General features: G+C 43.7%; 1 long non-coding RNA gene and 1 other non-coding gene across 5 annotated transcripts in view; one reads left to right on the top strand and one right to left on the bottom strand.

The window, feature by feature from the left end:
- Positions 1–14,813, top strand: part of LOC121818057 (uncharacterized) — a 173,487-nt gene extending 158,674 nt beyond the window's left edge. For all 4 annotated transcript variants that reach the window (XR_009598638.1, XR_006058162.2, XR_009598637.1 and 1 more), the window contains one exon: positions 11,869–14,813. This is a non-coding gene — a long non-coding RNA (uncharacterized LOC121818057). The remainder of the gene's footprint in view (positions 1–11,868) is intronic.
- TRNAG-CCC (transfer RNA glycine (anticodon CCC)) lies at positions 7,875–7,947 on the bottom strand. Its single transcript has one exon. It is a non-coding gene; the product is annotated as a tRNA-Gly (tRNA).
- Positions 14,814–15,099: the final 286 nt, after the last annotated feature.

Below are 15,099 nucleotides of genomic sequence, written 5' to 3'. Positions count from 1 at the left end.
CAACCAACAGTAATGAAAACAAAATAAATTTAAAAAATTTTAAAAAAGCGGGAGGGAGGGAGTGATCGAAAGAGGGAGAGGGAGAGAGAAAGAGAGACAGCGTCCACTTGGTTTATGATGCCTTTTTCATACTCTGTTCCTGTGAAGATTGCCCAGCTCCTTGAGTCTGCATGAACTTCCTTTTAAGGCTCTGCTTGTATTCATACCACGAATCCCTATTTAATCTCCTGAGAAAAGAAAGGAAAATAAAGATATTTCCTACTAAAAGTGAATCAGTCAAGACGGAGATTTGTAACAGTAGTTGTCAAAGATGAGGCTTGATGTTTTCCCCGGACAGCAGGAGTAAGTGCAGAAGAAAATACTGCCTGGACCATACCCCTCCCCTTAGATGCTTGAGGGTGATCTTTAGGGAAAGAGAAGAACTGAAATCAGATGATCCTAAACCTTTATAATCAGTTGCATATCAATATGTCTGCTGTCCCTTGTAGTGTTTGTTTTTTAATACAAGGTATAATTTCAGTCCTTATAAACTGTCTTCTAACATCTTCTTGAGGCATACACTGGAAGAACTTCTTAAAGTGTTGATATAGATAAGCATGTCTATATATCTACATAGGGAGGAAATCAGAATGAGGCCTGGAATGTAAAAAGTGCTGGCAATGACACAGGCTGGTTAGTATATGAGAAATGTGATCTTGGTGAGCCCTTTGCTATATCTAAGGAAATGGTTGCTCTGGGAATGGCAGTTTTGTTCCAGGCATCAAGCTTTTAAAGATGTCATAACATGAAGTACAGAAACTAAAAAAAAAAAAAAATGATTAATGTAGTTATGTAGAAATATTTCTGAAGTGTGTATCCAGATTGACTCCTAAAGTTAAGATTTTGGAGACCAAAGGTGGGCAAAACCAGGTGACCAGTTCCTCCTAAAGAATTCTGTCTTTATTGTATCAATCAGGTTCTGATCAGGAAAACAAACCTAGACATTTCAAAAGAGGATATTTAATACAGGGCATGTATTACAAAGATCTTAGAAAGTCAAAGGGCGGAAAAGGAGAACTGAAGGTAAGTCAGAGATTTGATTTCCAGAACCTAGGATCATAGAGAGTGGCCCACAGCCTCAGAAGCTGAAATCATGGAGGAAACCCTCTCAGAGGAAGGAAGGGAAGGAAGAGACGTGGCTGAGGGCTGAGAGTGAGGAGGAAGAGAGACACAGAGAGAGATGGAGAAAGGGAGTGAGAGCAAGGACACTTCCTCTCTTTTCTCATCTTGATTGCTCTGCCGGTTAGGCAAAACCTAACAGGAAGACCACCACCAAAGGGACCTGGGAAATGTGGTTTGCAGGCTTCCAGTCCCATTATCTTAGAAGGCAGGTGTGGGACTCAGTGTCCACAAGCTCAGTTTTGTTTGGGTTCAGTTTTCTGAAGAGCTTCACAATGACTCGTTATTATTATGAGGCTATTATTCGAGTCTCAATGGATCTTTCAAATAGTCACTTCAACTCATACTTTCCTCTAATTTAATCAAGAGTTTGACTAATCAGTGTGATTATTTAAGGCCACGGTACTCTAAAGGAGGGCACATACAAATAAGTTTTCTTGAGTTATTCCAATGAAAGAAAAATGCCTGTGTACAGAGAACTTTTTGGCAGTAAACCTTACTATTGGAAAATAAAAACACCTGAAATCAATCTGAATGTTTAATACTAGGTGATGAGCTAAGAGAATTTTAGTATATTATTTTGGCTATTATGTAGCTATGACAAATAATAAGTGTTGGCATTATGGAACAAAATCCATTCTTTCAACCGATGTCTATTGAGCACCTAGTATGTGCGGGGCACCATAATTAATGATTGGCATAAAAAGACAAATGGCACCTGTTTCCTTGTTCTTATGGTGCCTGTGATTCCATGGAAGAGATGGCCTTATAAACATGATACACTGTTTACAAATTGCATAAGAAATTAGAATGGCAAATTTTTATGTATCCACATTTTCTTTAATGAACATGTATTATATCCATAAAATAAGTGGAGTAAATTCTTATAATACAGTTTTTTACAACTATGTAAAATATATTTGTATGTAATTACGGGAAGGGAGCACAAAATGGTGAAAATAGTTGGATTAGGGTAATCCTACTGTGATGCTTAGTTTTAATGCATTAACTTGGTTAAGTTCCCACATCCAGTAATTTCATCAAACACCAGGGGAGGGGTTGCCATGGAGGTATTTTGCAATAGCTATGGTTAACATCTCTGATCAGTTGACCTTATGTAAAGGAGCTGAGCCTTGATAATGTGGATGGGCCTTATCCAATCAGTTAAAGGCCTTAAGAGCAAAAACAGGCTTTCCAGAGAAGCTTTGCTTCAACTCCTTTGAAGTTGGAGTTTAGCATTAAGTCCTGCCTGGCTTTCCAGCCTGCAGGCTGGCCCTGTAGATTCCAGACTTGCCAGCCCCCGCAGTTGTGTGAACCAATTTCTTAAAATATACCTCCTGATTTCATATAGATTATTATCATTTATATTATTTAATATATATTCACATATGATATATTATTATATTTTAACATATGCATGTGCTATTTAATATATATTCATATATTATATATTATATTTCATATATTGTATATGAAGTGATGTCACTCAGTTGTGCCCGACTCTTTGCGACCCCATGGACTGTAGTTTACAAGGTTCCTCTGTCCATGGAATTTTCCAGGCAAGAGTACTGGAGTGGGTTGCCATTTCCTTCTCTGGGGGATCTTCCCGACCCAGGGATCGAACCCAGGTCTCCCACATTGCGGGCAGACACTTTACCATCGGACCCACCAGGAAAGCCCTATATTGTATATATTATTTCATAGATACACCTGTAAGAAATGCACACACACATATAAATATCTCCCATCGGATCTGTTTCTTTGGAGAACCTGGACTGATCCTTTTTTCTTTTAAACAGTCTTTAATTTAATGTTGGTTTCCTCATACATCATTTCTTTATAAACTCTTCTATCCTTACTGTAACTAGACCCCTTTGTGGTTATCTTTATTCACTCCTCCCAGAACTGCTGCCTACATTTGTTCCATAGATTCCCAAAGGCGGTAGGGGCAGGCTATAATGGAGACGAAGGCCGGACTGTGTGAGTTTGCGTGCTGTCTTCTTTTCCCTTTGAACTGGCTACCGATCAAAGCCACTGGCTGCTCTCAGTCTCAAGGCCAGAGCAGCCCCGTGAACTGCTCCGTCAGACCCTCGTTAGATCCCAGAGAGCTGTGCTCCCAGCAAGGAATGGTTGTTCATCAAGGATAGTCCTCTAGATCAGCGGTCCCCAGCCTGTTGGCCACCAGGGACCGGTTTTGCGGAAGACAGTTTTTCCCTGAACCAGCGGTCAGGGATGGTTTTGGTTTCACCCACTGCTCACCTCCTGCTGTGCAGCCTGGCTCCTAATGGGCCGTGAAACACTCCTGGTCCCTAACCTGGGGGTTGGGGACCCCTGCTGTAGATGACATGGGGCTGCCTGGCTGAGACCAGCACAGACGTCCTGGGAGCACTGGTGAGTGTGCCAGCCTTGCCAGTCTTTCATTTCCATCCTGCCTAAATGGAGATGGAAGTGTAACCGCTTGGTGGTCCAGTGGGTAAGACTCTGTGCTCCCAATGCAGAGGGTCCAGGTTTGATTTCTGGTCAGGAAGCTAGATCTTACATGTCTCAACTAAGAGCCTGCATGCTGTAACTAAAGTCTGTGGATGCTACAAAAAGCCCTAAAACAGCCAAAAAGAAAAAAAAGTGACCTCTAACTGGTCAGCACAAAGCATAGTCTGTATCTCTTGAGAGGTATGAACACTGTCAAAAGGGGACAGGTGCTGGGGGCAGAACACTGAATTTCAGTCCCAATACTTCCTGGCTGTGTGACTTTCCCCAGGTGACTTAACCTCTCCCCAGTGAAATGGGGATGCTTATTCAGCCCAGCCTCCAGGGCTGTGGTGAAGGTGTTCAAATAGAATGTGAATTTTCTACCTCGTAGCAGGGGGTCCCATAACCGGTAATCACTATGACTATATCTCTGAGTGTGGTGGCAGACTTGGGAAAGATTTGTGATGCATGTCAGCCACCCACGAAGTAGAGACTCTGGTCCATTCTCACTTTCCAGATCTGTCTGAGGGTAAAGAGATCACTGGCAAAGCACACCAAACCCTCAAAGGAAACATGGATTTTTTTATTTTTTTTTTGTCATTTAATGTCACTATCTTGTTAGTAGAGATAATAATCAAATCTACAAATAAGTAGAGATGATTTACCATCACCCAGAATTTTTGATTTTGCAAAATTTCCTCTTTGGCCAGAAGGCATTCAAAAAGTAAATAAATAGTTTCCCCCACCCCTCTCTGCTTGGCCTCTTGTTTACAATTATCTTGAGCCGGTGCCTATTTGCACTCCACCATCCAGATTCTCCAAGGCTAAGGACTCAATCCCAGGCAACTTTCATATACCTGCGTGTGGATTATCCACCTAGTGAAGCATCTGCCAGGGAAGTTTTAATTCCAACCCGGCTCTCTCCTAGCACCTCCTCTCCTTACCCTCCCTCCTTCAGCCCTCACCCAGCTGATGTGTGCTTAGGAAATGCAAACTAATTTTAAAATTCGCTGGAGCAAAACATGATTAGAATGGCTAAGTCTGCTGCCAAAAATAAAATCAGCTAATGCACTTCGTATATTTAGATTTCCAAAATTAAGTTGCAATGATGCTTAGTTCATCCAAAGTTTGGGTTTTCTATGCATGGCCCCCAGTCTCTGCTGACTGACCCAACTTCTTTCTGCCAGTGATAAATGAGGTTCTCTTGTAAATGGCATCACCTCTTCCATAACCCAGGATGGTATTTTTACTCTCTCATCCTGCTGAAGTGAGGTCACAGACCCTGATGAAGATGATGGAGAAGAAAATCCTCTGTGTTGGGGAGAGGGAAGCAACAGACATATCTGCTCTGTCTCAACCAAGGCTCCCCCATTCTTCAGCCTTTCTACCAAGTCTGGCCAGACAGTGAGCAGTCCAGCTGGGGAGAGGGGCCCCAGTGAAGCCAGATGCTGTGTGCTAGGTCACTTCCGGTGATTCTTTGCAACCCTGTGGACCATAGCCTGCCAGTCTCCTCTGTCCACGGGATTCTCCAGGAAAGAATACTGGAGTGGGTTGCCATTTCCTTCTCCGGGGGATCTTCCAACCCAGGGATTGAACCCGTATCTCTTATATCTCCTGCACCGATAGGTGGGTTTTTTACCACTAGCACCACCTGGAAGCCCGATGGCAGCAAAAGAGATACAATCAAGGCCTCAAAGATATGCTGCTGGCTTCAAGGAGCTGAGTCTCTTAGGAAAGACCAGATTAGCCTTGGTAGCATGACACACATTACAGGAGTTAATTGTAGAATGGGGCCCATAGACTCCAAGGAGAAACTCCAGGGTGTAGTCATCAGTAAGGACTGGGTTCATTTTCATGAGGGAGGAGGCACCTGAGTCAGGAACAGGCTGGACCATGGGAAAAGAGGGGAGCATTTCCAGTGAAAGAATCCAGGCCTTGTTGAGCAAGGCCTGGTGTGAACAAGAGAAGTCAACCTGGCTGGAATAGCAGCACTGCGGAAGGGACCTGATGGAAATGCAGGTGTGCTAAGACTCCGGGTTGCAAGCAACAGAAAACAATCTGATCTACTTTAAGAAAAAAAGGGGAATTTATTTTAAGGCTGTGTGCGTGCCTGCGTATGTGTGTGTGTGCTCTGAACTGTGTCTGACTCTGTGACCTCATGGACTGTATACAACCTGCCAGGCTCCTCTGTCCATGAGGTTCTCTAGGCAAGAATAAAGGAGTGGGTTGCCATTTCCTTCTTCAGGGGATCTGCCCAACCCAGGGATGGAACGAACCTGCGTCTCTTGCATCAGCAGGCAGATTCTTTACCATTGTGCCACCTGTGAAGCCCCATTTTAAGGCTACAAAGTTTTATGGGATCTGAAACAAGAAGAGTCCAGTTCATCACATTTGAACTTGGATGTATTAATATCATTTATGGTGAATTTTTATTCTTATAATTTTACTACTCCATCTTTCCTAACAAATTTTTTTTATATTTCCTTATATTTTGTCCTCCTTAAAAAAGAGACTCATTTGGATAACACATTTTGTATGTTTATATTTTCTTTGTTTCTCCTTCTGTTGACTATCAGTGGGTATTTCTTGTTCCTTTAACATATTAGGAAAGTACCCCAAGCATCTTCTCTTGTAACCAACACAAGACTTCCTTTCCATGGTGTTGAAATTCAGCCTTTGTGTGAATAAAGGAGAGTTCAATGCTTTGTAATGCCTCCCACTTCATTGTTAGCTAAGCTTGTTAGCAAGTTGACTCTAAAATTATAATGATTTAATTGTAGGATCGCCACTTGTTTATACTTTACATCAAAAGAGAGCTTTGAGTGTATCACTCTTCTGCTCAAACTCCCCAAATGATGCCTGATCACCTTATAAATTTAGAGGACAAAGAAAAAGAAGAGGAACGGCGAATTTAAGTATTTGAGGGGGCCTCATTGGACTGAAGGATTCATGGAGTGCATGGAAAATCTTTCCAGGACCCCGGAGGCCCTTACTGTGCCTCTTGTCTCCACTTCTCTGAATCTATTTTTCTTTTCTTGGGGCAGATTATAATCCTTGCCCTCAGCATCTCCTTTTGAAGGAGGAAAGGAACAGGCTGAGCTGACTCTATCTTGAAAAAGAAGGAAACCCCATCTTGCACTGTCAGTGAGCTTTGGACTATGTGCCTGTTAGCCATGGGGATAACATACCTACAGCCGAACTGGCCTCTTGGACTGATAAACACCAGATTCCATACCAAGATTTCCCATCACCAAAAAGAATGCAATAATTCCCTATGTAGTCAATCACCTTTGTAATCTTTATGGCGCCCATTGGTATAGGCTACAGTGTATAACCAGCTGACCCTTCTGATTATGAATCATGGCTGTAACCTGAGTGTATCTCCCTTTAACACTTTCCAGGCTAGGTTTAAGGAATTTGGGGATGTGAGCTTGAGCAGTACACTTAAGGTATATAAAGTTTTCACAAAAGTTGGTCGGGGTCCTTGACTAGGAGGAGACTCTGCCTTGGGCCCGCCAGTGTAATGAACTGCACCCCACCATCTGCATTGTCCTTGTGAGTGAGTCTGTTTCCCAGAACGCGTGGCTACCACACTCTAATTCTCTCCCAGTCTTCTGGCTATTGTGTTGTGTGCGGTCAGTCGTGTCTGACTCTTTGTGACCCCAAGGACTGTAGTCCACCAAGTGCCTCTATCCACAGGAAGTTCTAGGCTAGAATAGTGGAGTGGGTTGCCATTTCCTTCTCCAGGGGATATTCCTGATCCAGGGATCAAACCTGCGTCTCTTGTGTCTCCTTCATTGGCAGGTGGGTTCTTTACCTGCTGAGTCAGCATGGAAGCCCACCTGGCCGTTATTCTGCCTCAGTTCCAAATTCCTGGGAGAGATGGAGAATCCAAGTGGTCTAGATCTAGTCCAATCAGTTATGATGGGGTTGAGGGGTTACCTCGTGCAACAGAAACCAGGGATGCTGGTGCTTCTCCCTAGGGCTGGGGAGTAGGGCAGCCCTAGAAAAGAAGATCTGGCAAATGAATAACGTGTCCCACGACAGGCCTCCTGCCACTGAGTGCTTCCCATCTTGGAGGAAAACCATGTTGAATTATTTCAGTTGGCTGGGGTTATAGAGGGTTACCTCACTTTCTGTGAATAGTGAACAATGCAGATTTTTTTTTTTAAGTTATTTACTTGGCTGCAGTGGTCTTAGGTGTGGCACGTGGGGTCATTTCTCTGGTTGCCGCATGGGAGCTTTAGTTCCCTGACCAGGGATTGAACCTGGGCCCTCTGCATTGGGAGCACAAAGTCTTAGCCACTAGACCACCAGGGAAGTTCCCCAAAATGCAGAGTTTTAAAGCAGCGGATATGATCACTCATTTACGCAAAGGATTATTCACTTTGGGGGAAATATACCAGGATTCCTTTCCACTTCGAGGGATATTTTTTTTTCCATTATGCCTCTCATTATGCCCATCTTCTCGGTAATGGGTCTGGTTTCCTTGATGCAGGGACTGTCCTTCAGTGGGATCCAGGAACCCTCCCCTGGCATTCTCAGTGCCGGCAGGACCTGGGAGGGAGGGACGCTCACAGCATTTGGCCAACAGCTGTCTGACTGGAGAGATCTCGGGCTTCCTCAGGGCAGGGCTAGGCCCTCGGCTCCTTTGTCCCCATCCAGCGTCTGACTCAGTGCTGGTCACCCGGCCAGGCTGACACATGCTCATGGAGCCGAATGAATAAAGCCAGTTTCCAGATATAAGCAATTCCTAGCCAAGGAGTAGCTAAAGGAAAATACAGCTTTATTGTAAGTAAGGGACATAAGAAGTCCTTTCCTGCAAAAACATTGTATGTGGCACTGCTTCTTCTGGTCTTGCCAGCAGCGTCTCTCAGAGGCTGGATAACCCCAACTCCTGTGCAGTGTCAGGGACTGAACACTTGCTCCACCTCAAACAGGGCCCTGAGACCTTCTTTACATCCCCTTCCCAAAGGAGAGGCTTGTGTCAAGCAGACCCAGGTGCCACCGCCTCCCTTTGGGAAAGGCAGGAAGCCGGCTCCCGTCCCTGGAGAGAAAAGCCTCATCCCCTTCCTGGAGGCTTTGAGGATGCTGGAGGAGCCAGGAGGAGGGATCGGCCACCCTCCACCTGTCAGCCCTCCGGGGTTCAGCCCTCCAAACAGAGCCCGGGGTGAAAGTCTGTCCCGAGGACAGCCCACCCCGGCGAACTCCGGGCCTTGGATGCGGAGAAGGCGACAAATGAGACAAAATGAAAAATATAATGATGCATATTATATTAATCATCCTCCCGTTTTCTGACACCATAAATCTTCTCCTTAAACTCCTTGGTGGTGATTGCATCATCTCCCTCTCTGCCCGAAACAGCACAGATTAAGATAAAGTGATGGTGCTGTGTCAAAGAGAGCTTTACTGCCACACTTGGGATACAAAGAGAGAGGTTAATTTATCATCACTGGGGAAAACTGACAGAAGAGAGATATACTACCGAAAGGGGATTTAGCACAGGGCCAAGAAACTTCACACTATTTTTACCATCTGTCACATGCTCTAATAAAGCAGGGCAAAATATGAAGAAAGGAAAAATGAACTATCAAACACTGATGTAATGCAGCCCATAAATCTAATTTAATTACTTTGCATGGAGACAGGTCCTCGACTCTGTGTGAATATACTGGATTTTCTTGGCAACTTAACAACTAAGTGTTTTAATAACATCACACTATAATTTATTCTGCTTGAAACACAAAACCCCTTTTGTGAGAGTTTCATTTTTGAGAACTGTTAATTTTTTCGGCTAATGTCAAAACTGGCATAAATTCACATGTGAACTTGAAGCCTGACTGTGAAAAAGGCTTAGGTTACTGCCTGCCTTTTTATTGTCGGCACTTTTCCCCCCTTCTGCATGCATTAGAAATAATTGGGCTTTGTTGATGACTTAGGTGAGGAGAGTTGTCTTGCAATTAGATTTTAATATAATGACAAAGGGTGTGTGAGAGGGAAGTCTTTGTAACATATAAAGAGGTAAGAAAATGCAATGGGAAAAAAGAAATTCCTCATTTTCCAGCAGAACAGCCAAACCCCAAATGCAGTATTCCTGGAACCAGGCGGTCCCCGGAACCCTGAGAATTTTACTCTGGAGGATGTTAAGATCTCAGGGCTAAAGGGACGCTGGGAACGCAGGTCTGCCCTAGAGGGAGCCACCGGGAGCGGAAAATAAATCAAAAATAAAATTAATATTCATCGGGTGTCTTCCCGAATTTGGATGCAGTTACAGAAATTATTGTTAATAATGAAAGCCATATATCAAAGGTTATAAAATTCATCTGTGCTAGGACACTATTTTTTTAGGCTTTGTTCTGAACCATTAAAGATGACATATTGCATTTGTGTGCCTCTGTGTATAATAAGATACATTGAAGTGTGATTCTAACCTAAACTGGCAATTTTGGCATTGAACCCGAGTTCTTAAGTGGGGGCTGTGACACTGCTGTCCAGAGGAGGTTGACTGAACTCATCCATTCTCTCATGACCTCACTGGTAGGGCAGGATGGATGGGTAATTAATTTGTTAGATCATAAGTGATTCATGTTAGGAAAATAAAACTCTCAGTCTCTTGACAAATTCAATTGAAATATAATGGGGGGAAAAGGATAAGAAAAAACCCTCTCCCCCCCTCCCCCACTGCCACTAAGCTCTCACACGGAAAAAAAACCCAAAATATCAAGATATATAATCTGCTGAAACTCATTTCTTTATGCCTTCAGCAACACTTAATAAATCCTTACTATATGGAAGTCTCTCTAGGACATACTTTGGGGACATTTGTAGTCTGGCAACAGAGATACAGTTGACAGAAAAAAAATCTACATTTAGTACATTCTGAGAAGGGTTAGCCTGGTGGGCGATATTGGTAAGGTCCACGGCAAGGGCAGATACAGAGCTGGTTGTGGTGTGGACCTTGGATAAAACAGAGGTGATTCATCTGGAAAATTCTAACAAGTATTAAATCCATCAGGAAATGGGCCACATACGCATATTGTTGAATATTTATTGACTGTCACTGGAGTTTTGCTATATGTTAAATATCTAGATGGATTCAAGGACCTTGAAGCCAGGAAACTGAGGTGCAAAGTTTTCAGAGAAGTACTTTCAAATAAATTTCCCCTCATGCTTTTTTTTCCCTTTTCTGAAGTTCTTCCATTCCCCTGTTCAAACTTGGAAAACGCTCAATTCTTGTGGTTTCTTGTTCTGTTGAATTTGTGTGGGAGAAAAATGTCCAACCTTGAACTCTGAATGAAGCTCAGTGTGCAGAGTGGTGGTTTTCAGCTGTGCTATTTCAAATGCTCTCATTGGTATTTTTAAAGACTTCCCACATATTCGGTTACTGACCTGGGGCCCAGAAGAGTGAACATTAAAAATTAAAAAAAAAAAATCAAACCACCAGTATTTACTTATGAAATGACTTGGTTATAGCCCAACAATCCAACAGCCTTAAAATTAGTGCACAAATTGAGAGTTTGAAGAGTTTCTTTTTTGGCATTTTGATTTCCTCATCTGAAAAATGGGGCTATTAATACCTACCTCCTGGGATGATTGTGAGGATTAAACACGCCTACGGAGGTGAAGCACCCAGGGAGCTAAAATGATGGTTGCAATTATTATTTTATTATTATCATTTTGATTTTCCTCCCCTTTCCTTCTCTTCCTCTTGGCATTTCTAACCACCCTCTCTCCCATCTCCCCTTCCCCCCACCCCTATAAAGTACATTTTTTTACAGACCTGCTAGAATCCATTTCATTCAGCCTCCCCCTTCTGGCCCAGCTGCAGACTGCAGCTATGTCACTTAAAAAAAAAAAACAAAAAACACTTTAAAATAGGAAATATTAAAAAAAAAAAAAAAGTCAGGTGGACCCAGGCTGTTTTCTGGAAATGAACCTTATGAAGCACCCACAGGGCAGAAATAAAAAGAGTCCAAGCCCTGTGCCTGCTCGGCGGCAAAAGAAGAAATTGCAAAGGAGCCCAGGTTCTCAGAAACCCAGGAAAGCCTTTCTGATGAAGGTGGGTGGGGAGAGAGGAACATCCCAGGAAGTAAAAAGCCAGCAAAATTGATGGTGCTGCCTCCTTTTATCGGTAACTGTTAGCCCAAGTGCTCGACACAAGGTGAACTTGACCTTTCCGATAAAACAGTTGTGCTTGAACTCTGTGCTGCTCTGAGGCTCTTCATATTCTTCTTTTAACAGGTACCTTGCTTTAACCTTGCTGGTCAAGATGACAGATCATTTACATTAACAGATTCTGCGGGAACGCTGTGGGTCGAAGCTGGCAGTGCGTTAGCCCCAGGTGACTGGGGGCAGCCGAGAGTGAGGACTTGAGAAGCCCAAAGAGCCGGCACCCGCAAGGAAGGAGGGAGGTTTCCAGCAAATACCTTCAGACCTCACTGGTCCCTGGTGTGGCACCGAGAGAAACTGAGCCACATGGAATCTTAAAACACGGTTCCTTGTTAGTGCGTAAGTTTTGTTCATTCATCTATTCGTTTAGGCATCCAACACTCAGTGCATCCTTATTGTGTGCCAGGCTTTATGGTGGGTGGTGAGGATACTAGGAAAGGACAGGTTGGCTCTGCCCTCAAGATGCACTGAGTGGAAGAAAGGACACTGACCCAGACTCCCTTAACTACAACATGATGGAAAAACCACGAGATGATTGGAATCTGAGCAAAGTTCTGCAGGAGTGGAGACCCTCCACCCACCAGAGAAGGTTTCTTTCTTTCTTCTTTTTAAAAAATATTTGTTTATTTGGATGCACCGTGTCTTGGTTGCAGCCTGTGGGATCTTCAGTTGTGGCATCTAGTTCCCTGACCAGGAATCATACCTGGGCCCTCTGCACTGGGAGAGAGGAGTCTTAGCCACTGGACCACCAGGGATGTCTCCCAGGAAAGGTTTCTAAGGGTATCTTTGGAGCTGGAGGTAGAAGCATGAGCCATATTTGTCCCGGGGTAGCAGTAGGAGGAGCAGCATTTCTGGCGGAGAGCAAAGTGTAAGCGAAGGTTAAGACACTGATTGGTCAACGGGGGACCAAACTGGTCATGATGGCTTAGGGGCTGCTGTAGTCTGTGATGTGCTATTATGTGAGCTCACAGGCAGGGAGGAGTTAAAAAAGAGCCAGTAAGTTTCTAGCTGTCCAGTTGCCTGGGCCTTGTTCTTCAAGCCCAAGGGTCCAAGGAGCGGGAGAATGAGAAGCTCCGCTGGGTTCTGCCCATCTGCACAAGTACTGGTTTTAGACATTCTTGTGAGTGCCATCTGACCTCCAGAAGGAGACCCTAATGGTTAGTGGCCAAGCTTGGCAAGTGTCCCTTTGGGCAAGGAGGCATTGGTTTGGATGTGCTTGGAGAAACTGTAAGTCCCTACTCTTGGCCAGTGTATTCCTGCCAATCAGATCAAAGCACTTTGTTGAAGCCTCACCTAGATGTCCTCGAGGAGACATCATGGTCACAATGGAAATTTATTGAACACTCACGCTGGGCCACCATCAGTCTAAGTGTCTGCTGAGTCCTCACAGCATACCAAAAGAGTAGGTCTATTGTTACTTAACCATTTTACCAAGGAAGAAACTGGCACTGACAGGTGGGGTACCTTGCCCAAACACACACAACTCATGAGCAGCAGATCACCACTTTGACCAGCCCAGAGCCTGTACTCTTAACCAACTTCCTACATCCACCTGAGAGAGTGAAACCACCAGGACATACTTAATAGCCAGATGCTTCCTTTATGTCCATCATCGCATGGTGTCATCAGCATGATGAGAGACAGGCATCATTTTACCAATGAAGGAAACAGGCTCAGAAAGACTAAGTAACTGATTGTCAAATGGTCAGTAAGTGACAGAGGTGGCGTTTCTGTTCAGGTGTGCTGGAACGGCAAAGCTGAGGTCCTTTTTCCACTCTTATGTGCTTCATTTCTAAGAAAATAATCTCAGTAGATACTGCATCTTTTCCTGCCATTCAGGGAGTCAGGCATATCACTGAGCAACTGCTTCCCCTGGGGATGACCATCCAGGAACCCCTCTTTACTCCCTACCTGGACTGCAGTTACTGTGAGCAGGAAGTGAGTCATAGATATGGGGAACCTTATTTTAATAGGACTCAAGAGCCAAAGTAGAGTTTTTCACCTGTGGAGAAGGAATATTCTTAAGCTACTGTTAGGTATAAAAAGCAGAGACATTACTTTGCCAACAAAGGTCCGTCTAGTCAAGGTTTTGGTTTTTCCAGCAGTCATGTATGGATGTCAGAGTTGGACTATAAGAAAGTTGAGCACCAAAGAATTGATGCTTTTGAACTGTGGTGTTGGAGAAGACTCTTGAGAGTCCCTTGGACTACAAGGAGATCCAACCATTCCATACTAAAGGAAATCAGCCCTGAATATTCGTTGGAAGAACTGATGTTGAAGCTGAAACTGCAATACTTTGGTCACCTGATGGGAAGAACTGATTCATTGGAAAAGACTCTAATGCTGGGAAAGATTGAAGACGGGAGGAGATAGGGATGACAGGATGAGATGGCTGGATGGCATCACCAACTAAATGGACATGAGTTTGAATAAACTGTAGGAGTTCGTGATGGACAGGGAAGGCTGGCATGCTGCAGTCCATGGAGTCTCAAAGAGTCGGACACAACTGAGTGACTGAACTGAACTGAACTGTTAGATAGGCAACTCCGATAGTAAGTTTAGAGAAAGGATCAGCAAACATTTCCTGCAAATGGCCAGATAGCAAATATTTCAGTCTTTGCTGGACATATATGTGTCTTATACATAATGTCATGTGTCTCTGCCACAGCTATTCCATTCTGCATGGCGGTGCAAAAGCAGCCACGGATGATACGTAAATGAATTAGCATGGCAATGATCCAATAAACCCTTATTTATGGATGCTGGTGTGTGAATTTCATGTAATTTTCATGTGTCACAAAATATTCTTCTTCTTTTGATACTTTCCAACTGCTAAAAAAAAAGTGAAAACTATTTTTTGCTCACAGGCTAGTATGGAAACTTATTGTGGACTAGATTTGACCCATTGGTTGTAGTTTGCCTGGTTTGGTTTACAAAATTTATTCTGTACTTTTTATAAAACCTGGTGTGTAAATCAAAATGCAAGAGACATCTCTTATAAATCCTTTAAATACTCATTTATGTTTTTGGAAAATCAGTGCTTCATTCATTGAGTCCTTTGGGGACTTCCCTGGTGGTCCAGTGGTTAAGAATCAACCTTCCAGTGCAAGGGATGCAAGTTCAATCCCTGATCAGGAAACTAAGATCCCGCATGTCAAGGGGCAATGAAAAACACACCACAAATACCAAGACTGCATGCTCTGAAGCCTGCACACCACAACAAAAGATCTCAAGTGCTGCAACTGAGACCCAGTGGAGCCAAATCAATAAGTTAAATTCAGTTCAGTTCAGTTCATCTCAGTT

This window comes from Ovis aries, chromosome 26 (assembly GCF_016772045.2).
Source record: "Ovis aries strain OAR_USU_Benz2616 breed Rambouillet chromosome 26, ARS-UI_Ramb_v3.0, whole genome shotgun sequence".
In the NCBI taxonomy this organism is placed as follows: Eukaryota; Metazoa; Chordata; class Mammalia; order Artiodactyla; family Bovidae; genus Ovis; species Ovis aries.
Note: the sequence above shows the minus strand (reverse complement) of the source record. Positions and strands in the feature narration are given on the sequence as shown.